Source organism: Cupressus sempervirens, chromosome 6 (assembly GCF_028749045.1).
Source record: "Cupressus sempervirens isolate cs-2001-9-10 chromosome 6, ASM2874904v1, whole genome shotgun sequence".
NCBI lineage: Eukaryota > Viridiplantae > Streptophyta > Pinopsida > Cupressales > Cupressaceae > Cupressus > Cupressus sempervirens.
In genome coordinates, this window is record NC_143123.1 from 262482134 (window position 1) to 262507652 (window position 25519).

Here is a 25519-nt window from a genome sequence, read left to right on the forward strand (position 1 = left end):
AGCATTACATCATGATTTACTAGTTTAGACTAGGGGACCAATGTAGAGTTTTTATTTTCTTTTGTGACCCCTTTAAGCCATGACTTGGCTTAATTTTTCTATTAGGTCTCACTAAAAATCAATAAGGTTGCAACCTCATCACACTTAACTACCTTCACTACTTCACTCTTCTTCATTCATATCTTGGTGAATTTCTTCTCATATTTCTCTCTATCTATAGTCTTGCTCTTTCGTTCACAAATAGGGGACTTACTACTTGGTCTTCTACTACTTCTATAATCTTGTTCTAGATGAAAAATCTTATGAAATTCATAGCATGTCACTCTAATACCTTTCCATGGTTTGCTATTGTTCCTTTCGCTCATCCTCAATAGGTAGTGGGTTGTCAGATCTCCATTGTTCCCACAAGTAGTGCAAACTAGTGTGGGGGACTTATTTCTTCTAGTGGGAATTTTTTTTATTTTGGAGATGATTGGTTAGATCTTTCTCTTGATCTATGGTCCTTTGCTATATTCCCATAATTTTTGTAGTAGTAGTAGTGTCTATCTATTATTTTCTCATTAAAATAGGATAACACACTTTTATGTTATATGACCATATAGATGGAAGTTATTATAGTACCCATCAAAGGTATAATGCTTCACATGTATTTTTTGATTAAACCAACACATTCTTGATGCATGTCTCTTATTTCCATAGTGATAACAAGTGATTTTAACAAATTTCTTACCTTTTGGAGATATGCTTCTTAACCTTTTGTAGTCCAGATTCTCCTCTTGAGGTCTCACCTTCTTTAGTCTTTCTCTCATCCATGTAGCCAAGATAATGTTATATAACTAAAAGGATGGTGAATAAGTAATGTTTAGCCATCCTAAAGTCCCTTTAAACATTTTTAGTACCAATAAAACATCACACACATTATCATCAACCACTCAGTTTAACCACCCAACTAATCATATAATTCTTTCTATCACTTCATTCCAAACTACTAACTTACTGTTCTTTACATTACTAAGTGTTAGTATAATAATTTAGTTGTAAATTACCATACACATAGTTATTAATAATTTTTAGTAAAAAGTAGAACATGTAAAGCAAATTGTAACACAAATAACATTCATATATTTGACACCATGATTTTAACATGGAAACCCTATGAAGGGAAAAACCACTTGGGATCGACAACCCAAAAATATTCACTCTTCTAAAGTGAGCTTTGCTAGGACCCAACCTTGTTAATTTTTACATACACATTGTTAATGTGATGTTGTTAGAGGATTTTACCAAAAGATCATAAAGACCTTATCACTCCTTGATCTTGTCTAAAGAGTGGCCTACTCAAAAGGACTTAAAAACACCACTAATTTATGTTACTAGATAACATTTCACACACTTGTTAAGTCTACTTGGTTTTTAATATTTTTTTCTATAATGATTAGAAATTAACAGTGTAAAAAATGATCTATTAAGTAGAGCAATTGGCTTTTCTTGTTTAGAACTTTGTTTTGTTCTTGTCTTTGATTGATCTCTCAGTTGACTGATTCACACCTTCACTTTCACAAAATCAACTTCTCTCTTTCCTTTGCTCAATGCAATTCACCTTTCTCTATTCTTCTTCTCAATATTTTTCATTCACAACAATATCAACATCATAAGAAACATACTCAGCAAAAAAAATTGTTTTGATCTTCTCTTTAAATAGTCATCTCTAAGCTTCTAGATTCTTCCATCTATTTTGTCTTAATCACAATCACTGATCTTAGATTCAATGTACTTAACTATTTAGAGACTAGAAATTTACATAGAAATTGTGCTCATCCTTATCTTTCTTCAATCTCCATCATCATATATTTATTTAATTTTTTCTATCATTGATCTTGTAACAAACTTTGACTCATGCCTTAAACCATCTCAAACTTTCCAAATTTCCATCACAAGTTGGCCTTGGATTCCAATTCTCCAAAGTTTTTCTTCCAACTGTTAATAAATGCAATATTGACTTGGTTAATATAGAACTTGATAAATATTGGACTCGCTCAGGAATACTATACTCACTCAGTGAATACAATCTTCCCCCATTAACCTTGGCACTTGGTTAAGCTTGTGTTCTTCAATTCATCTCAATATTTCATGATTATTTAAAACAATTAAACCAACAATTCACTATCACTATCCAAATCACTCAAGTACCCATTGAATACCATACTATATATTTTGTCTTAATCATACTTTCTTTTTATTACTTTTGGACATTATTTTTTGATATACATTGAGGTGGTCAAATGTGGCTTGTCTGCATCCATCCTGTAGTTTAAGCTCTTGGATGTGAGATATGCAATAGTCTTCTTCCATTATAGTCCCTTTGAGAGATACTCTGAGAGAAGGTGTTTCTACCTTAATAGATAAGATTGTTTCAACCTCATAGATGGGGTAAGGAGTATCTCTCATTTGTGTATGAATACTTGTTCTACAAGCTCATAAAGTAGGCTTGATCCATAGATGCCAATCCCTAGCAAACTTGTTGATTGTTCTATGGAATATTTTTTAAGATAGTCTTATTTGATGCTTCGACTCGTCAATTTCTTTGATAATAGATAGATAGATAACCAATGTTCCTTGTGTTGGAATTATAAGGTAGGCTAGGTTAGTAAGAGGGGAGGGGTGAATCGGGAACCAATAAAACTTTATCTTACTTCACCGATTAATCCTTCATATATTATTTTGATCTATATGCGTGCATGAAAGAATGAACACAATAAAACATTCATAACACTTTGATACAAGATATGGTGACCCCAAAACCTCCTGAATAGAAAGTAAAACTGGGGTAGGGGATGATACCCACAAGCTTTAGTACTACAATATAAAGTTAACCTGTTAAGGCTTATAAATGACCACTTTTGGTGATCTTCCCTATTAGGGGCAATAAGGACTATAAGGTCCACCTTGTTCAAGGACTTACAAACATACAATGAAGTATAAAATTGGTTAAGAGATTTAGCAAAAGATTGTTAAGTTCACCCAATTAAAGGACTTGAATGATGCACCTATTAGGATGAATTAATGGTTGATCTCTAATCTGCAACTCTGATTTTTTGAATGGGATTCCTTATATTGCAATGGTCACCTAGCTGTGATGGATAAATATCTATTGTCCCTTATACATCTTGTAGCCTTCTTTAATTCAAACTCATACACTTCTTATTATTCTTTGCATAATTATTTGGATGAGATACAATTCATTACCTTCTAGAGTCAGCTACAATACCAAATTCATCATAATTCACAAAGTCAGCCCAACTACTATAACTCAGGTTTTGAAGACAAGCTCAGTGATGTTTTGATACTCGAAAAACACTATCAATGCTTGGAAAAATTTGGCACTCAATTGAAGTTGAAGCTCGATCCATACTAATCACTTTCAAGTAGCTCAAACTCAGTCAACACTATGTGACTCGATGAACACTAAGAAACTCACTAGCTCCCGAATCACTTGGTTGACACTACATGACTTGGTCAAGACTAGATTCACAATGTTAACACTATGAGCTATGTAGAAACTGTGGAACTTGGTTAACACTATAGAGCTCAATTAACACTAGAGTCTTCATTACTTCTACTAGATAGCTCAGTAGACACTACTATGCTCAGACTATATGATAGACTGTCTTTGATGCTTGGTAGATATTGTGTAGCTTAGCATGAACTATAAACTAACTATTTATCTAGGTAGTAAATGAGACACTTGGTTAACACTATTGGATGAATGATAAGCTAGGTAGCAACTATAGAGCTTGGTAGCAATGTAACCTGTTGGCTTGATTTTTCATTATGCAGAGGTTAAAGGAAAATCTTGTGAAAAATCATTTAAATCTTGAAATTTTGAAATTTAGGGTTTTATTCCTTGTGTTTTTCAAAGTCATCAGATTGCTCTAGCTTTAGAATACCCTCAAAATTGTTTTCAGAAAAATGTTTTCAATGACATTTTCCCCAAGGGAGGGCTTGCATAAGCATGAGGTCATTATATTTTGTTTAATCCTACGTGACTGCACTTAGCATACAAATTGATTAATCATTCTGTTTAGCAATTACCTCTAATGACGTAAAGTCTTTTTAATCATTGATCTTGTTCAGATCAACAAGTGTCGCATACCTGCATTTTCAAGATGCAAGGCCTTTAAGAGAGTGGGCATGCGACTTGGTGACACATTGCCTCTACATTCCTAAATTTTGGTGAATCATAAATTGTTAGGAACTTTTGCAGGTTTGTCACTACTTTTGTGCACGTCCTGATTTTCCCGTGATGCCATTGGAGGATTTGTCTGCAAAGATATACCATTTATCACCAAGAAGAATTAGCCATTGATTTCATCTCAATCAAGGGCTAGCGCTTTCCCACAAGAAGAATATGATTGACAAATAAATAATGCGGGGAAGCGAAAGTTGGACAAGTGGCATAGTCTGACGAGATGGACCCGTTGTTAAAAGAATAATGGTGAGATGTCCTCCGTGATGTATGTCAGATGAGTTGGAATAGGTGGAGGAACATCATTCATCATTATTAGCCAATATGCTACTCAAAAGGTGTAGTTTATGTAACCGTTGATCTATCAGAGTTCAAAGGCCAGTGCATGCCCGCAATTTGAAACTGCACAGGAAATAAGTAATGCGGGCAAGTAGATTTGTGACATGTGGCAAGGTGGGGTTAGGTATTTGTAAAAGCAGTATGCCACACTATAAATGATTGATGACATGTATTGCCAGATGTGCCACATGGAGGAGTTTTGACTGTTGGATGGAAATGAAGTCTTATCAATCGTAGATCTTTCAAAGATCTACGGTTAGCGCAATCCCGCATGATGAAGCTGCAAGTCAGATAAGAAAAGTGGGAATGCGCCTTTGCAATGCGTGTCACAGTGGGACCAGACCATGAAGAATGTAGGAGTCACACCATAGGTTTTGCCAAAGGTGCTTAGCTGGAGATATTTATGACCTAGGCCAGAAAAGGTGTCAAAATGAACACAATAGTCAAAACATGCAGGTTAAAAGTAGTCATGTCATTGGCCCAAGTGGATAATGCTAGCATAAAGTGAGGAGTTGTTTCTGATCGGTGATCTTTATCCTGATCAAAAAAAGGTGCTTCCTTGCATTTTGAATTTGAGCAATGTTTAAACAAAGCGGGAATGCACCCTGCAGACATGTGTCCATGGTAACATTAGAAATACTATTTAGATACCCTACAGGGTAAGATTAGTATCACCGTTGATCTTTCAAAGATTGACGACTGGCACAAGATCATAATTTGAAAATCCTTGTTAAATAAAGAAAGCGAGAATGCACCAGCATGAAACATGTACTAAATGATGCCAAGTACTTGCTCACCCAGAAGATGATGTGGGATCTACTGGTGTGGAATGTGGTCAAACGGCATGAGCCCATATGGTGGTTTCTTATTGGTCAGTACAACTGAATAGTTTTTATTAGAAAGTGGATTAGTCAGATTGTCAATCTTGTCTTGATCGACAAATGGCGCTTCCCCATAATTCTAAGATGAAGGGATTTTAAATAATGTGGGGAAGTGAAATTGTGACACGTAGCATTGTTTTAAAAGCCGTAATGCTTGTTACCTATTAAATCAGGACCGTCTGATCCAGTGAAAATCTATGGATGGGATTCAAACTTGGATGCAAATTGTAGGTAACAGTTACTGAGAGTAAATATGATCCAAACCTTATACGTGCAATTTTATTGCATGGTAAGAGCCCACGATTTCACCATTAATGAACCACTAAAGCACAGAGAGAATATCAAGGCATACAAAATTTTCAAAGCTAGGGCACGAAAATTCTTGGTTAACAATCTAGTAGAATTGCAAAAGTTTTCTCATAGTGCAGAAGTGAAAATTTTGGTGGGTAAGTACTCTGTGGTTTTCTACGTAAATTTAAAGTATCTACTATTGTAGAATTTTCTAGGGTTCATTCAAAATGCCTCCCCGAAAAGAGTTTACTAGGAAAATAGATTATTTGAAACGTTCTATGCATGATGACTTTCTTGAACAATTCCCCTTATCAGTGCATGAAATAACTAAGGGGAGGGAACTCATCCCGAGACATCCCAGAATAGTTGTAGCAGAGGGTTTTTACAACAAAGCTAATTGGGTAAGAGATGCTCAGGTTTCCATGGGAGGTCTAGAGTTATTCAAGAAATGGTTTTCAGAGTGAAAATTGGATACTCCTACGAGTAATGTTTGGGAGTTTGATATTGGTAAACTAGTAGTCCCCACTATTTTCTTTGATAGTGATTTATTGATGGACTTGGCAAAGAAATATGATCCTATTATGGGATGGGTAAAAAATCATTCTAGAATCAATCTTTTTAGGGTTTTCCCTTAGCTGTTCAATGAGGTTTTCAACCTTAACCCTAACCACGTTGTGCATGAAATCATTGATATGGATGATCTACAAGATAGATATGATGCACAAAATTTTTATCTAAGAATAGGGCCACTATAGGAGCATGCTGCCAAGGTTGGTAATTTGCTTGTGATTACAGCCAGTACCCCAGAGCCATTGTTGAGAAGACACTTCAACTTGAGAGCTCAAGCACTATATTTTTCTCTTTGCAAGATTTTGGGGATAGATGAAGGTGATCAAATTCTAGGTTCTATTTTCCTTATAATGGCTCAAACCCTTCAATTTGGAATGAGTACCATTCTGGATTTTGACACTTTTCTATCAAAAGAGATTCATAATGGTTTGGTTGGAATAGCAAGGGGAAAGGTAAACAAACCATTCTTTTGGTATTCATTGCTGATGCATGTATGCTTATACAAGGGACACACTTTCTTCTCCAAGGGTATGGAGTTGGAAACAACCAAGGATGGAGAAAGGAATCTAGTGCAGTTATGGAGTGTGGATATGACTTCAGAAGCCACAGATGCTAGTTATGTAAGGTTTGATGGATTTTTCACATATAGGGTAAGATTGCTTTTGAGAGGGGACAGCCCTAGAATTCCATAAGAATTGTTGGAATTTATTAGACCTAAAGATCATGCACAAGGGCCGTTGGCTAGTCATAATTAGGGGGATATAATCCCTTATAATGTTTCAATTGTGATGAGGGTATATGGTTTTATGGGAAAGCCACATGTGTTGCCTTTTCATGTGCCTTTGAAGATTGGGATTGATGAGCTCTTATGGTAGATAGGCACTATAGATGAGAGGGAATTGATTAAGAAGGGCACTTTCTTTCCAATTGTTACTGTAGTGCATGATTTTGTCTTTGTCAGAAAAGGGTGGAAGCACCTAAATTTGTTTTTGGATAGATATAACATGGCAAAGTCTCACGCCAGATTCAGCGACCCTGAAGGATTCTATGACCTTTTAGAAAAAAGGGTAAGAGCTTCCCATATGGTACATTAGGTTTACTATCCAGAAGATATAATCAAAAATATCTTCACATTGCAGGAACAAGAATTGAGAAAAGAGAAATGGATAGTTTTCAGTAAAACTGTGGAATTTATTAATGCTTTTGACCCCCAGTATGACCCATTGAAAGACAAGAAATATTGGGGAGCTAAAATACAAGCATTAATGAAATCTTTTTCCATAATAATTCAAACCATGAATGAAAAGAAAGCTATGTATGTTGAAACACATCCAGACAAGGTTGTAGAAGTACAAAGAAAAATAAGCAGTAGAAATGTGGTAGCTCCTAGCCAATATACATTGCAGAAGAGGGTAGGTTATGTTATGATTCAAAATGTGCAACAAGCACCCTCTCATCAAAAGCAAAGGTCAAGAAGCCCATCTGCAGCTCGCTCTCCAAAAAGGAAAAAATTAGAGCAAGGGTCTTCTTCTTCTCAAAAGGAACAATACTCCCCAAGCCAATCCCCAATCCATATAGATGATGAAGCATCTCTAAGGGAACAACTTAGATAGATGGGTGGAGAAAGGGATGTGATTGTCACTTCTATAGACTTGGATGTTGGAGAGCCATAAGAACCTCCTGTACCTTCCTTGGACCTAACCATTGCTAATTATCAAGGTAAGGAAATTGACCCAATAGTTGCACAGGCTTTTGAAAGATTTATTAATGATGAAAATTTTGTAAGATCTACGAATTTTTCTTAGTTTTTGTGGAGATTAAATATGGGAAATTTTGAGAAAATCAAAGCTGAGCAACCAGATAAACCTAACTCAGTTATTAAGGGAGAGGTGAAGTCAAAATTTTTGAATGATTTTGCCCAGTTTACTCCTGAAGTTGGGAGGCAAATAGTTAGATAGTCAGGAGTCCTCCTTTTGCCAAAATGGGATATAGCAAATGCAATTGTTTTTGATTCAGTAAGGAAGCACAAAGACGTTCAATTAATAATTGCTGAAGAAATATTACAGGCTCATAGAGGAGTTAAATTTAGTGATGACCACCAAGCCCTTGTTATATGGTCTATAGAAAAGAGGGAAAATACCAGGTTGCATGAGTTTCCCACTGAAAAGCATACTGGTACATTGAAAGTATACAGGGCTAGTGAAGTAAGTAGTAAGCAAATAATGGGAATGGCCTCAGAAGTGCTGAAATTGGGTGGTGTTGTATCTGGCTAGGAGGAAGATAAGTTTTCCCAACTCAATGCTAGGTTTGATGAAGTTTTAAAAGCATATGAGGAAAGGGGTATATAGATATAGTCGCTAGAAAACAAAGTGTCTCAAATGGAGAAGATACTTGGGAAAAGAAAGGTGGGAGAATCTAGTGCACCTAGAATTGCATACCCTCCACAGTCATTTGATAGAAGAACCCCTATTGTTGAAATACCAGACACCCCTGAAAGGCCCCAATTCTATACTGCAGAGGACTTTGAAGAAGAAAAAACCAAATTACATGAGTTGCAGTTAGAATTAAGAAATCAATATGAAGGAAAATTAAAGCAAGGTGTGATGTATTTAAGGGATAAAATACAATGGTCAACCTTCTTTGATCAGTTGACAAGAATTTCAACCCTCATGGATGAGTTGAATAGAGATAAGGATAAATTGACTCCCCCTACATAGAAGTGGAGGGAGAGGAATAATGATATCACAATTATGTGTATATCTGCCATCCAAATGCCTTATCATCAAGTAGAGAAATTTTTTGATTTGTTAAATAAACTAGAAGATTTTGATGATAAAATGGATTCTTTGCAGAAGAGATTAACACTTTGTTTTTCCCAGTATATTGCTGAAAAATTCACTTTATTTCCTTGTGCTTTAGAATCTATTGATACAATAAAGGAAAAGGAAAAGTGGAAAAAGGAGTTGGATGAATTATTTTATGAAAGGATCAAGAACATCATGAGTGAAACTGACCACTGGTTTTGGGCAAGGACAAACGAAGAGTTAGTAAAGATACAATTATTTTATAATGCCATGAGAAAAGAGTTTGATGATTTAGAGGAAATTGCAAATTCTTTAGTGATTATACAAAGAGAGGCTCTAAATTTTAATTGGCCAGATGATGATGCTTATAATAAATGGAAAAATTAGTTTGTAGAACAAATGTTAGAAGGTGATGAGGAGGAAGATGCAAAAGTAAAAGTTACACTCATAATTAGTAATGAAGACATGGAAAATCCCCAGATTAAAGTAAGTTTGCAGGTAGTTGAAGATGACATGTCACTTTTTAACCTCATGGCCACTTACTCTGAGGATGAACAATAAATGAAGAATCAAATCATATTTTCTTGTCTCAATAGTTGAGAAGCATAATAGAAAGGGACCCACCAAGGAATGTTCGATGTAATAGCTTTTCTGTTATTGGCTTTTGTCTTTTATGATAGACATTTGTCAATATCTTTTAGAAGACACATGTCACTTTCTTTTAGCCTGAAGCTTGTTGCATGTCACACTATTTAAGTGAGATTCCAAGGCTGAAGAATGGTCCAAATTCTAATTTTGTAAGTGATATTCTTAGTCTATCTTTGGTCCAAATTTTTGAAAGCAAGTTTATGATGTATTTTCTCTGTCAATTCTCTGAGAATACATGAATATAGAATGAGCTGTGTTTCTTTCTGAAGGTAATTCTGAGTCTATTGTAAATGATATACCATTTTCAAAGAAAATGAATACAAATTGTGAACTGTCCCCATATCAGTTCTTTTTGAATCTTGTCTCCTTCTAATTACTTGGTTGTCTTGATATTGTATAAGTAAAAGCTTGTGCAATTGAATGCAATCTAGTTAGGTTGTATATCTGTTTATCACTATTGTTAATTCAATGGATTAAATAAAAGCTTTGATGAATGTGATCAAGTTTCTTTAGTAATGGAAAGGGTTTTGAATGATAAATTCTGATAAGAATTGCTGATAGAATTTGTTGTAAGGCAACAAGTTAGATCTAAGAATTTTCTATAGACTCTGAACCCCAATGGATTAGGCACTGATCAAATTGATTCACCTGAAGGAGAAGTATGTCATAAATGGTTGTCAAAAATGTAGAATTAAATCAATTTTACTTTTGTTTCCTTTAGATCTTCAAAGCTGGCCATCACTTGTCTGCATGGAATGTTCTAGCTTCAGTTAGCCACTATTGTTAAGAACATTTGTAGATCTATAGAATAAATTTTGTCCATGCCTGTTATATGGGATGTGTTAATCAAGTTATTAAGAATTATGTATGTGTTTGAGGATTTTGAAATGAGAATCAGAATGAAACTAAAAATAATCCTCATACAGTTTTCCCAGTCTTGAATCATCCCTGGGTATATCCACCCTAGTTTTGCAGAGCCAAAAGAGTAGAAAACCACCTTTGGTTTTGTAGAAGTTGGGTCCAAATACTTTACACATGTAATTGTTAACAATAATTGGTTGACCTTTAGATTGTATGAGTATTATCATCTTGGTATTAAGCATTTTGTTGCTTAGTAGTTTTAGTCCTTAGAAAAAAACCAACATAACCATTTGACTAGTCCTTAGAAAAACACCAACATAACCATTTGACTAAGTTTTGAATTACTAATAGACAAATTGACCTTAATGTCAACAATTTTCCCATTTGGCATTAGTGACAAAAACACTTATCATACCAAAAATTTGAATAGTCAAAATTAAAAGTCAAAAAATTTCTTTATCAACATTTTGTGTCTTCAACTTGGCTTTGACTTCCTACTATTGTAGCTCGCTAAAATACTTTATTTTTTTAATTTTTCAAAATTGCTTTTGTAAAGATATTTTCTGCTTATCTATGCATGTATCTGCATATTACTATACTACTCCTCCATACATGTATCTCTTCTATATACATACATCTAGAGTATAGTATTCTTCTCCCCCTTTATCAATAATATTCTATATAGATAATATTCTTCTCTTATATCTTCTCCCCTAAGCATATTTACTTCTCCCCCTTTTTGACATAAAAGCCAAAGGTCTATAATATCTACAAGTTAATACCAAAATGTGACAAGAAATTAGAAAGTACTTTCAGAATTAGTACCATAGTCTTTTCCCAATTCTCTTGCAATACCTTACTTTCATGCAAGGCTATCTTTACTTTTGCTAATACTTCCATCATGTGGTCATCTATGGAGAAGTTGTTATCATGGATGAGATTATTTTCATGTTCAATGTGCTTTTACAGTGCATCCACGTTTGGAAGAATCATGCCCTAAATTTTTGCAAGTGTGACCCTAATTTTGGCTTCTTCCCTCAATAACTCTACCTAGAGATTTGTCAGATATATGATCTTTGTGAAGTATGTATAACTATAAAATGGATCAAGTGATAGCTGATATGCACTTTCCTTCATATCCTCATCTATCTCAGACAATTTATCCTTGATATCCTTTGTGAAGATAGATGTGCCACTCAATTTGAAAAATAAAGAAACAACATTACTGACAAATGTTTCTAGTGTAGCAAGAATTTTAGATAGTTATACTTGATCTATATCAATCTTCAATGGTACTTGCTCCAACACAATTTTTTTTCCTATCCATTCAATTCTTCATTGTACTTGTGGACAATATCAACTAACTAATCTAGAATAGGTTGTTTTCTATCAACCTCAATACTCAGAGCATCAATAAATATGCTTTTTATGTCCTCAAGGACTTGACTTTTCTTTTTCTTTTCTTTTCTAAGCTTTTGTTTCTTGGCCCTTTTCTTCAAAAGTTCACCCAGGGTATCTATTTGAATAGGAGTAAGGTTAGAGATATCCCAATTAGGAATAACAATATCCTCATCCAAATCAATTTCTTCCTCTTTACGCTTTTCTTTTGAAATTACTGAAGAAATAATTTCTTTACCCTTATTTAAAGCTTCACTACTTGATTGAGACTGATTCTCAACTATCATTGTAATAGCTATGGATACATTCAGTATTGAAGAAATTGTAGAAGTAGATGGAATAGAAATAAATGTTGAAATAGCACTAACAATAAGAATGCATTGTTGTTGTGTGGTCAAGCCTAATGTTGGAAGAACTAACTGCTTGATAGATGAAGTGTTGGGCACTTCAATCAATGAAATAATTGTAGTATAGATCTAGAGATTGGTTCTGTGCTTGGTGTAACAATTGCTACACTGTCCCATCTAGGTTTAACTACTTTCAAAAGTTCATCAGAAATTTTCTTTGAAAGCTCATAAGCTGAGCATTTTCACTCAGCCTAGTCTTTAATGCCTGAAAGACACCTTCAACTTAGTAAGGTCTTCTGAATTAGTAGGAACTACCAACTTGACATCTGCATCTTCAAAAGATATGTAACCTGACCTTGATCAGTAGGGTCTTGCAAATTGACCTTGCTCAGTAAGGTCTTGAGTTTCCATCATTACTTGGTGATCCTTTTGCATCTTGAATACTAATATAGATCTTTTAGCTTGCTAGCTAGAAAAAATGTTAAATAACTTCTTCTAAATCATAGTTCCAATTATCTCCATAGGGAACTAAGTTGAAATGGTTGGGCCACCCAACTCACTAATTTGGGTGTCAATAATTTCATGATTTTGGCTTGCATTTTTTGGAGATTTCTATACCCATTGCTACCTCATTAATTTTTTGATATTGTCATCTTTGGATTTCTTTCTATCTTCAACTTTTCTTGTGTTCATACAGTTCTTAACAAGATGTACAAGTTTGGTACAAATAAAACATCTCTTTGTAGTATCTCTTTTCCTCATGTGATGCTTTAGATAGCTCCAATGTGCCCAAATTCACCACAGTAGTGACCTCTACACCATGTGTTGTAATGCCATCCAAATATTGCTTTCACTATTTTCTCTACTGGGTTCCACTTCTTGGTTTTACACTTTGAAAATTTGTGTCCTTGTTTATTGTAATTGTGTCACTTTCCTTCAAACTTAGGTTTCTCTGTGCATTCACTTGCTCTATGTCCATGTTTATTGCAACTGTAACACTTTCCATTGAATTTTTCTTTTCCATTGCTCTAAAATTTGTTTGATGTATGACCTATCTTACCACAATGATTGCAAGTAGGTCTTTTGTTCTTTTGTGCTCCTTACTAAGATGATTCACCTTCTTTTGTATATTCTAATCCAAATTTTCCTTTGTGTCTATAATGATTTTGTTCATTCAATTGATTCATACTTTCCTAAGATTTCATCATTCTCCCATTGGTTTTCTTTTCAATGTTAAGATCATTCTGCATTCTTTCATTCTCTGTCCTTAGATTTATAAACTCTTGATTTGCATCATTAAGTTGATCAATAAAGGCTACTTGTTGAAGGGATAGTTGTTGAATTTCATTGTCCTTTTCTTCTATCACTTCTTTGGCTTTGCCTTTTTCTTTCATAACTTTACATAATCTGACTGATTGGATTTATTGCTTTCTTTTCAACTTTCTAACTTCTTCTTGAAGATTGGAATTCTTCTCTAATAGGTCTTTGATTGCTGCATCAGCTTCATCTAAATTTCTTTTTGGACATAAGTCTTCAATTCTTTCTTTGATGTAGAGATTGTCATTCATTTGTCCTACAAGATCTTTCCTTATTTTCAATGATTGAGAGAGTTTCTCCTTTGCTTTCTTGAGTTATCCAATGACCAATTCCAGATCCAAATTTTCATTCTCAATAGCCTTATCTAGCCTATATACCTCCATTGCCTCTGATCTTATCTCAAGCTATTAAACTTCTTTTATGAGAACCAAAAGATCTGATACCAATTGCTAGAAATATGAGGTAGGTTTGAAACACAATATGGTGACCTAGAAACCTTCCAAATATAAAGTAAAACTAGGGTGGGGATGATACCCACAAGCTTTAGTGCTACAGTATAAAGTTAACCTATTAAGGCTTACAAATGACCACTTTTGATGATCTTCCTTGTTGGGAGAAATAAGGACTGTAAGGTCCACCTTATTAAAGGATTTACAAATATACAATGAAGTATGCACTTGGTTAAGAGATTTAGCAAAATATTTTTAAGTCTATCTAGTTAAAGGAATTGACTGATGCACCTGTCAAGATGAATCAGTGGCTGATCTTTGATCTACAACTCTAATTTTCTAAATGAGATTCCTTGTATTGCAATGATCACCTCACTATGATGAATAAATCTCTGCTATCCCTTATACTTCTTGTAGCCTTCTTTAATTCATACTCACTTCTTATTATTCTTCACATACTTATTTGGATATGATATAATGCATTTCATATATACCAATCCAATTCATTACCTTCTGGAGTTGGCCATAATACCAAATTCATCATAATTCACAAAGTCAACCCAACTACTATAACTTATGTTTTGAAGACAAGATCAGTGATGTTCTGATACTTGAAAAACACTATCAATGCTTAGAAAACTCTAGCACTTGGTTGAAGTTGAAGCTCAATCCATACTGATCACTTTTGAGTAGCTCAAACTAAAAGTTAGCACTATGTGACTCAGTGAACACTAAGAAACTTGGTTGCTGCTAAATCACTCGATTGACACTACATGACTCAATCAACACTAGATTCACTATGTTAACATTGTGATCGTGGTAGACATTGTGTAACTTGGTTAACACCACAAAGTTTGGTTACTTGTACTGGATAGCTCGATAGACACTGCTATGCTTGGGCTATACTGCAAATTATCTCTGATGCCTAGTAGATATTGTGTAGCTTCACATGAACTGCAAACTATCTATTTAGCTTAGTAGAAACTAAGACACTTGGTTAACACTACTATATGAATGATAAGTTTGGTAGCAACTATAGAGCTTGGTAGCAATGTAACCACTTGACTAAGTGTTGAGTCACTAATAAACAAATTGACCTAAATGTCAAAACCTTGATCTTGAATTTATTATGTAGTTGCTTGAGGTCCTTATTCTCAAACTAACCTCTATTACTAGTAATTATAGAGGATGGCATGCCATACTGAAAAATGATATAATCGAAGATAAACATGGAAACCTATTTTCCTATAGTAGTAGAGAGTGGGACAACTTCAACCCACTTAGTAAAATATTTAGTAGTTGTGATTATAAACTTGTCTCCACCTGGTGAATTTGGATGTATTAGACCCATAATCAAATTACCACTATTGAAAGGGCTACTATGTGATAGAAGCAATAAGCTCTATGCCTTGTGCATGTATACAATTTCCAAGCATTTGATATTTTTTTAATAAGATTTAGCATATCAAATAACATCAATTTGCATAGTGGGCTAGTAATAGCCATATCTAAGTAGCTTTCAAGTAAATGCAAGCTTATTATCATGGTACCCCCACATGCATTCATGAACTTCAGATAATGCACACTCAGACTCTTCTCATTCTAAACATCTAAGAAGCATATCATCTAGACGTCTCCTAAATAACTCACCAAAAATAATAGTATAACAAGAGACATTTCAAATGAGTTGAATTTTTTTAATTTGGGATAGGTTGTTAGGGATTACTTATTTATAAAGAAAAGAATAAATCTTGGTATAGTGGGATGAGTGATGAACAATAATGGCTTGGATAATGTAGGATTCTAGCAAATCATATGTTGGATGACATAGTTTTTCCACTAGGAATTCATAGCATGATTCATGTTCTTGAAGTTTTAGCATAGGAGTAATAGTATCCATAGCATCAACTCCCTTGTTTTCATCACTTGGTATTTTTTGGAAAGCCACAAAGATAAAGTACTGATTTAGATCATCAAGCCTCTTATATGGCATCAATTTTTCATCCTTGGTTTGATTGTCATTATTATTTTGATTGATGATTGTTGATATGTGGTGGCTGATCAAGAAACTATTGTACAATTTTCATAATTCTTTGGGGTTTGAGGAATTGGCCTATTTTTTAATTTTTGGTTAACTTGTCGAGGATATTTTAGTTAACTTGTCAACCATTTCCCAAGGTTGACTCATCAAGTATTTTTAAGACAAAATAATCTTGCCCTAATTTGTGACAAAAAACTTGTATAAAAATGGCTTAGGTTTAGGGATTTCATAATATATGATGGTTTAGTAGATTCTTGTGGTGGTATATTGTAGATTGTAATTAGGTTTTAATCACTAGATAATAAGAATATCGGAGTCACTTTTTGGTGGACATAGCCAAGAAATTGGGTGAAACACGATAAATCTTCATGTATTGTGTTCTCTTCTTCGTACTTTATTATTTTTTAATATCAAATATATTTTCATGTAATTGTTATTTATGTCTCATTAATCCCAACAAGTGTTATGTGAGCCTAGTTGTTTTAGTTATCCTCTACAGAAGGATCTCCCAGTTGAGTGGGAGCAATGGAAGATAAGGGTAAGTTGAAGGTTGAGAAGTTTACTGGGCATAATTATTAGTTATGAAAAATTAAATTGTAGGATTTTATTTAGTAGAAGGATTTATGGTGGGTATTGTAAGTAGAACCCAATAAACCATCTACTATGATATATGAGGACTGAGATATTTTGGATAGAAAAGCACTTGGAGGTATTTGATTATGTTTTGCACAATCAGTGGCATTTAATATTATGAAAGAAAAGACAACTAAAGAGTTGATGCAAACCCTATAAAAGTTGTATGAAAATCCCACCACTTTAAACAAGGTATTTCTCATGAAGCATTTATTTAATATGAAGATGATCAAAGGTGGATTGGTTGTTGATCATTTAAATGAGTTTAATATGGTTTCCAATCTTTTCTCTTCTGTAAATGTTAAGTCATTTATCTTTTGTAAATATTAAGTCATTTATCTTCTGTAAATGTTAATTTTGATGAAGGAATTAAGGCTCTCTTATTTTGTGTACTTTGCCTAAAATCTCGAGTGATTCAGTAATTGTTGTGAGTAATTTTGTTTTTGGTTCTAATACCTCAAAAAATTGATGATGTTATTGGTGTTATTCTGAGTGAGGAAACTCATAGGAAAAGCTAAGGTGGGTCTACATAAGGACATGTCTTGAATGCACAAAATATAGATAGAAAGAATGAGAGAGGAAATAATTCTATAAATTGTAGGAAATCAATTAGAAAATAAAAGGGAAAGAGGTCTTAATCCAAGAGACAAAGAGCTTACTGGTACTATAGGAAACTAGGGCATAAGAAGAAAGATTGTTGGATTTGAAAGAATAATGAAGGATATAAACAAGAAGGAAAATAAGGGGGAAATTTGGTAAGTAATAAATCCAAAGAGGAGCTTTTCTTCTTTCTTTAGAAAATGTTGGTGATCCATGAGTTTTATATTCAAGGGCTTCGTTATGCTACTCCTCATAGGGGTTTTTTTTTAGTAATGTCCAAGGGGATTTTGGGCTAGTTCATTTAGGAGATAATAAACCCTGTCATATTGTTAGAAATGGGAAAATTAAGATTAAGTTGTAGAATGAGAATCATTGGATACTTCAAGAGGTAAGCCATGTTCCAAGGATAAGTAGGAATTTAATTTTAGTAGGGCAACTAGGTGACGAGGTTCCATAATTACTTTTAATGATAAAATTGGAAGGTTTCAAAAGGTTCCTTAGTAGTAGAAAAAGGTGTGAAATTAGGCACCTTATATATTTATACAAGTTAGATTGTTCCTTCTACTTTAACTATTTTAGAGAAAAATGCATGTTCAAGAATAGTTGATGTAGTTGAGTAGGGAGAACAAATATTTACTATAGATTCTAAAATAGAACTAAGGAACACTAAACTTGGGCACACAAGTGAGAAAGGTATGTAATTAATTTATTCAATGAAAGATTTACCAGGTCTAAAATGTGTCAATATGGATTTCTATGAAAGTTGTGTTAGATAACTGAGAGGGGGGTGGGGGGTGGGCTGGGGTGGGTGAACCAGTTATCACTAGTTATCCTACAAGCCTTTCTTATTTAGTTAGATCTACACTTCACTCTATTTATACCTTATGATCTCTTTCTAGGTGATTCACACACTATCTCTCTACTTTAGCACTTCCCTTACTTGATCTATTCACCACTATTTTGGTCAATTCACCTTGTCTTTTTATTTTTACATTCTTGCACTCCATCAATAATATCAACAAACAATAAACAACAAAAAATGGTCTTGTTGATCTCCTTAAATAGCTAACTCCTTCCTTCTAGATCCTTCCATATTTTTCCACTTATTTACAATAGTAGATCTTTAATTCATTGCATCTAGTCATCCAGTCAATAATATTTCACCTAAATTTACCAACTAGTTCACCAACTAACCATCAGGAGTAAGATTATTACCAGTTGTAGCTCTAACTTCATGAATTGTAAATTTATTATCATAGACACATAAGAGAATTAAGAGAACCTTACTTATAGATTCAATATCATTCATAACTCCTGCAACAACTTTGATTACACTCACAACTTCCTTGATTCAGTTCACATACTACATAATATCTTCACCTTCATTCATTCTCATGACATCATATTTGCCTCTCAAACTTTCTACTCTTTTTTTGAGCACATTCTGATCTCCACCATGTACAAGCACCAACTTGTCTCAAATTTATTTTGCATTAGTATAGTTCTTGATATTATCAAAATTGACATCATTTAGGGAAGATGTAATTTCATATTCAAACAATTATGCTATTTCTTCTATGTCATATCTTCCAAAATCATGAGAGGGGTAGCTAGGAGAAACATATACATTTTGTATCCAATGTAGGGTATTGTCTCCAACACCATATACATGTAGCCTCATTCTATTTTTCCATGAGGATAAGTTCTCCTTGTTCAACTTCAGTACCTCTCTCTTATACATCTTCACATCTTTCGCTCAAGTTCCTTAAAACTTCTTCTTCAAGCACATAGCTTTGATACCAATTGTTAGATAGTTGAGAGGGGGTCGGGTGAGGGGGGAGGGGTAAATCATTTATCACCAATTATCCTATAGGCCTTTCTTTTTGTAATATCTACTTTTCTTGGTTTCTACCTTTTGATATCTTCTATGGTTAATTCACACACTATCTCTTTGCTTTCACACTTCCCTTGCTTGATCTATTTACCATTGTTTCTCTTTGTTCACTTTGTCTTTTTCCTCTTAGCTTATAACACTCCACCAATAATATAAACAAATTATCAACAACCAAAAATAGTTTCATCCATCTCCTTAAATAGATAACTTCTTCATTCCACATCCTTCCAAATTTTGCTACATAATTACAATCCTAGATTTTAGATTCATTGCATTTAGTCATTTGGTCAATACTAGTTCACCTCAAAGTTTGTGCCATTCTTAAAATAATAAATCTTCTACAGATGATCATCTTTGAATTATTCTAGCCATTGATCTCATAAAAAAATTTATCCTTATCCTCTATGCTTCTCAAATATTCTCAACTTTCATAATTTTTCGGCCTCAAATCAATCTTTTCTTTTGTTCTTCACTCGATGACCATTGAAACTTGACTTGAGTAAGATATCACTTCGTTAACATTAGAAATACTCAGTTAACTCTGAACTTAAAATTTTCCTTGTCAAGAACTCAATGACAGTTATAGTCACTTAGTTAATACTATGGTCCTTCTTTCACCAACTCACAAGTTACAACATAACATGATTGCAAAAAATAAAACCAACATTACAATGTCATAGTTCAATTCATTCAAGTACCCATTAAATATCGATACTTACCAACTCTTTCATCATACTTTCTTCAAATCCCTTCATCTATCAAATTCTCTTCATTGATAAAATGATATGGTACTCTACTAAATTAACATAATATCTAACCAACTAAGGCTTGATATCAATGAAAACATAACAACTAAGATTAATCTTTTACATATAATAACAACATTCTTAGTTACATTATTAGTTGGGGCTAACATGTTCTGTGCATGGAAAGAAAAAAAGAGTGACTTTTGTGAAGAGTGGGAAGGAAAAGAAAAAAGAAAAATTAGAGCTTGTACATGCATATTTATGGGAACCAAATAAGATATCTTTCCTTGGTGGCTCTTATTACTATATTAAACTCATTGATAATGCAACTAGAAATGTATGGGTTTATTTCCTTAGATAGAAATTTGATGTATTTGTAACTTTTAAGAAATGAAAATGCTTGGTTGAGAATGAGACTAATAAAAAGATGAAATGTCTTAGATTTGATAATCGTGACAAGTATTGCAGAAATGAGTTTAAATATTATTGTTTCTCTAATGGTATTCATGGACACAAAACTATTCTAATGACTCCAAAAAAAAATTGAGTGGTTGAATGTATGAATATAACAATAATGGAGTTTGCAAGGAGTATGTAGTTACATATTGGGATTCCCTAAACATGTGAGAAGAGGCTATTAATACTACTATATATTTGATCAATAGAGGTCCCTCTACTCTTTTTCATTGTGGTATTCCATAGGAAACATGTATTAGTAAGAAGGTGAGTTATTCATTTCTCAGAAGCTTCAATTGTGAAGCATTTATACATATAGATTTGAAAATAGAGCCAAGTTGGAAGATAAGTTAAAGAAATGTGTATTTTTTGGATATGGAATTGATGAATTTTCTTATATGATTCTGGATTTTAAAAATAAGAAAATTATAAGAAGCAGGGATGTAATATTCAATGATAAATTTTTGTACAAAGATCTCTTGTGACAACATGAGAAGAAAGAAAATGATTATGTAGTACTAGATAAAACTGCAAAAAATGATGCTCTAATACTTCCTCATGCTCCATAATGAAAAAAAAGCAAATACCACAAAAGCCAGTGAATGTTAGATGGTCCACAAGGCTACCTAGAACTCCAAAAATATTTTCTCTCTTTGTATTTTATTTTATTAACAAATCTTGGTGAACTTGAATTCTATGATGAAGTTGAGAAAGTGGATACAAAGCTTTAGTCAGAGTCTGCACTGACAGATGAAATGGACTCCATGCTAAAAAAAATAGACTTGAGCTTTATGTAAGTTATCTACAAATAAAAGAACTTACCAAAATAAATGGGTTTATAGGTTGAAACAAGAGCATGTAGGTAAGAAAATATGTAAAGCCAAATTAGTTGTAAAAGGATTTGCATAGAAAAAGAGAATTTATTTTGATGAGATATTTTTTCTAGTTGTTAAAATGACTTCTATTCGTACCATCTTAAGTATTGTGGCCACTAAAGATTTGTATTTGAGAAGCATGATATTAAAATAACTTTTCTTCCTTGTGATTTTGATAAGGAAATATATATAGTACAACCTCAGGGATTTGAGGTTAAAGGTAAGGAGAACTTAGTATGCATATCAAAGAAAAGTTGATATGGCTTGAAGCAAGCACCTTGACAATGTTATCTTAGATTTAACAACTTTATGCATGAGCATGGATATAGTAAGTGTAATTCATACCAATGTATTTATTTTTTAGAGGTTGGATGATGACAACTACATTATTTTATGTTTAAATGTTGATGATATGCTTGTAGATGGGTCTAACATGGATCACATTAAGGGATTAAAACAACAATTAGCACGTTAATTTTCTATATAGAATTTGAGGGTAACAAAAAAATCATTGGCACGAAAATATGTAGAGATAAGAAAATAAGGAAATTGACTCTATCTCAGGTTGATTATATCAAGAAGGTGTCACAACATTTCTCTATGGACAATGCTAAAGTTATCAACAAACCTTTTCCTAGTCAATTAAAACTAAGTAAGGATATGTATTCAAAGACACACGAAGAGGATGATAAGATGTCCAAGATACCTTATTCTTTAACTATAGGGAGCTTAATGTATGCCTTGGTATGTACTAGGCCATGTATTGTACATGCAGTGGGGGTTATGAGTAGGTATATGAGTCATCCTGAGATTGAGCATTGGAATGTAGTCAAATAGATTCTCAAATATTTGTGAGGAACATCAAATAAATTTTTACATTTTGGGGCTCTACTATTGATTTACAAGGCTATGTTGACATAGATTTGGTAGGGGATCTTGATATTAGGAAGAGAACTACAAGTTATGTATTTATTATTGCTAGGACAACAATGAGTTGGGTTTCTTAGTTTCAAAATGTAAATTCTTTATCCACTACTAAGGCCAAGTATGTTGCTACTATAGAGGAAACCAAGGAGATGATATGACTTTAATTATTTATGGAAGAACTAGGACATCTACAGAGGGACACAATTATTTATATATCAATAGTCAAAGTGGCATTCATCTTGTCAAGAATTTTTCTCTGTATTCAAAGACAAAACACTTATAGTTGTAGTACCATTTCATTTGGTTAGTTTGGGATGATGGATAGTTAAAGTTGGACAAGATACATATAGATTCTAACCCAACAAATGTGTATACAAAGTTAGTGATAAGAGAGAAGCCAAACTCCTCTTCAACTTCAATTGACCTTCTAGATTTAACAAAATAAAGGAATAATTGAGTCCAAGGTGGTTCAATCTAGTGGGAGCCTTATGTGGTAGTCATATTACTACAAGATCTATCTCCAAGTGGAAGACTGTTGTCTAGTCTCGATCCTAATCAATCCCCAAGTGGGAAATTGTTGATATGTGGTGAGTGATAAAGGAAGTCCTATACGCTTTTCATAAATTCTAGTGGGGTTTTGGGCATTGCTCCAATTTTTTTTCTAGTAGACTCATCAAGAATTTTTATGTTGACTCTCGTCAAGGATTTTTTGGTTGACTCATCAACCATTTTACAAGGTTAACTTGTCAATATATATTTTTAGGTTAACTTGTCAAAATCATTCAGGCCTAATTTTTTAAGTGGAAAAAGCTTGTATAAAATGGCTTAGGATTAGGGATTTCATGGTGTGTGATGTGATAGTAGCTTCCTGGAGTAATATTGAGTTGTAAGAGATTATAGATTATAATCACTAGATAATAAGAATATGAGACTCCCTGTTTGGTAGACATAGCCCAAGGATTGGGTGAACCATGTTAAATATTTGTCTTGTATTTTTTTGTGGGCTTTATTATTTTTTGATATTGGTTATATTTGCATATAATATTTTTTTTCTATCTCTTTAAATTCTAACAATGAGCAATAAGATATTTTGGATAGAAAGGCACTTGGAAGTATTCATTTATGCCTAACACAATCAGTGGAATATGATATTACAAAAGTGAAGACGACTAAAGAATTGATGCAAACCATAACAAAGTTGTATGAAAAGTCCTCTGCTAAAAATAAGGTATTTTTCTTGAAGCATTTATTTAGTATAAATATGGAAGAAGGTGGATATGTTCTAGATCATTTAAATGAGTTTAATATGGTTACCGTTATATTATCTTCTATAAATGTTAATTTTGATGAAGAAATGAGGGCTCTCTTGATTTTTTGTTCTTTGTCTAAAAGATGGAGTGGCTTAGTAATGACTATGAGTAATTCTATTTATGGATCTAATACCTTAAAATTCGATGATGTGATTGGCATTATTATGAGTGAGGAAACATGTGGGAAAAGATCAAGTTGATTTATATTAGAAAATGTTTTGAATGCACAAAGTAGAGGCAAAATGAATGAGAGAGGAAACAATTATGGGAATTATGGGAAATCAAGAAAAAATCAAAGGGAAAGAGGTATCAATCTAGAGGACCAAAAGATTGTTTGTACTACAGGAAACCAGGGCACAAGAAGAAAGATTGTTGGACTCAAAAGAATAATTCTAGAGACAAACAAGAATGGAGCAAGAAGGAAAATGTGGTATGTATTAAATCTAAAGAAGATGCTTTTCTTCTTTCTTTAAAAAGTGCCGATGATTCATGAGTTTAGATTTAGGGGCTTCATTTCATGCTTTTCCCCATAGAGGTTATTTTGTTGATTATGTCCAAGGGGATTTTGAGCTTTTTTATTTGGGGATAATGAACCCTGTTATATTGTTGGAAAGGGAAAAATTAATGTCAAGTTGAAGAATAGGAATCATTGTCTACTACAATAGGTAAGACATGTTCTAAGGTTGAGTAGGATTTTTTGTGGGGCATCTAGGTGATGAGGGTCGCACATTTACTTTTAATGATAAAAATGGAAGGTTTCAAAAGGATCCCCATAGTAGAAAAATGTGTGAAATTAGGCACCTTATATCTTTGTACAAGTCATATTGTTCCTTCTAATTTAATTGTTTCAAAGAAAAATGAAAGTTCATAAACAACTATTGTAGTTGAGTAGGGAGAATAAACTGTTGTTGTTGATTCTAAAACAACACTATGGCACTAAAAACTTGGGCACATGAGTGAGAAAGATATGAAATTAATTCATTCAAAGAAAGTATTACAAGGTCTAAAATGTGTCAATATGAATTTATGTGAAAGTTGTGTTTATGAAAAATAAAAGTCAGTTAGTTTTGTGAAGAGTGGGAAGGGAAAAAAAGTTGGAGCTTATGCATAGAAATGAATGGGGACCAAATTAGGTATCTTCCCATGGTATCTCTCATTATTTACATTTATTGATGATGTAACTAGGAAAATATGGGTCTAATTCATTAGACATAAATACATTGTGTTATTCTGAGTGAGGAAACTCATAGGACAAGCTAAGGTGGATCTACATAAGGGCATGTCTTGAATGCATAAAGTAGAGGTAGAATGAATGAGAGAGGAAATAATTCTATAAATTTTAGGAAATCAAGAAAAAAATCAAAGGGAAAGAGTTCTTAATCCAAGAGACGAAGAGATTACTGGTACTATGGGAAACTAGGGCATAAGAAGAAATATTGTTGGATTTGAAAGAATAATGAAGGAGATAAACAAGAAGAAAACAAGGGGGAAAATGCGGTAAGTAATAAATCCAAAGAGGGTACTTTTCTTATTTCTTTAGAAAATGTTGATGATCCATGAGTTTTATATTCAGGGGCTTCGTTTCATGCTACTCCCCATAGAGGTTATTTTGTTAATAATATCCAAGGGGATTTTGTGCTAAGTCTATTTGGGAAATAATGAACCCTATCATATTTTTGGAAATGGGAAAATTAAGATTAAGTTGTAGAATGAGAATCATTAGCTACTACAAGAGGTAAGACATGTTCCAATGCTAAGTAGGAATTTAATTTTAGTACGGTAACTAGGCAACGAGGTTGCATAATTACTTTTAATGATAAAATTGGAAGGTTTCAAAAGGTTCCTTAGTAGTAGAAAAAGGTGTCAAAATAGGCACCTTATATATT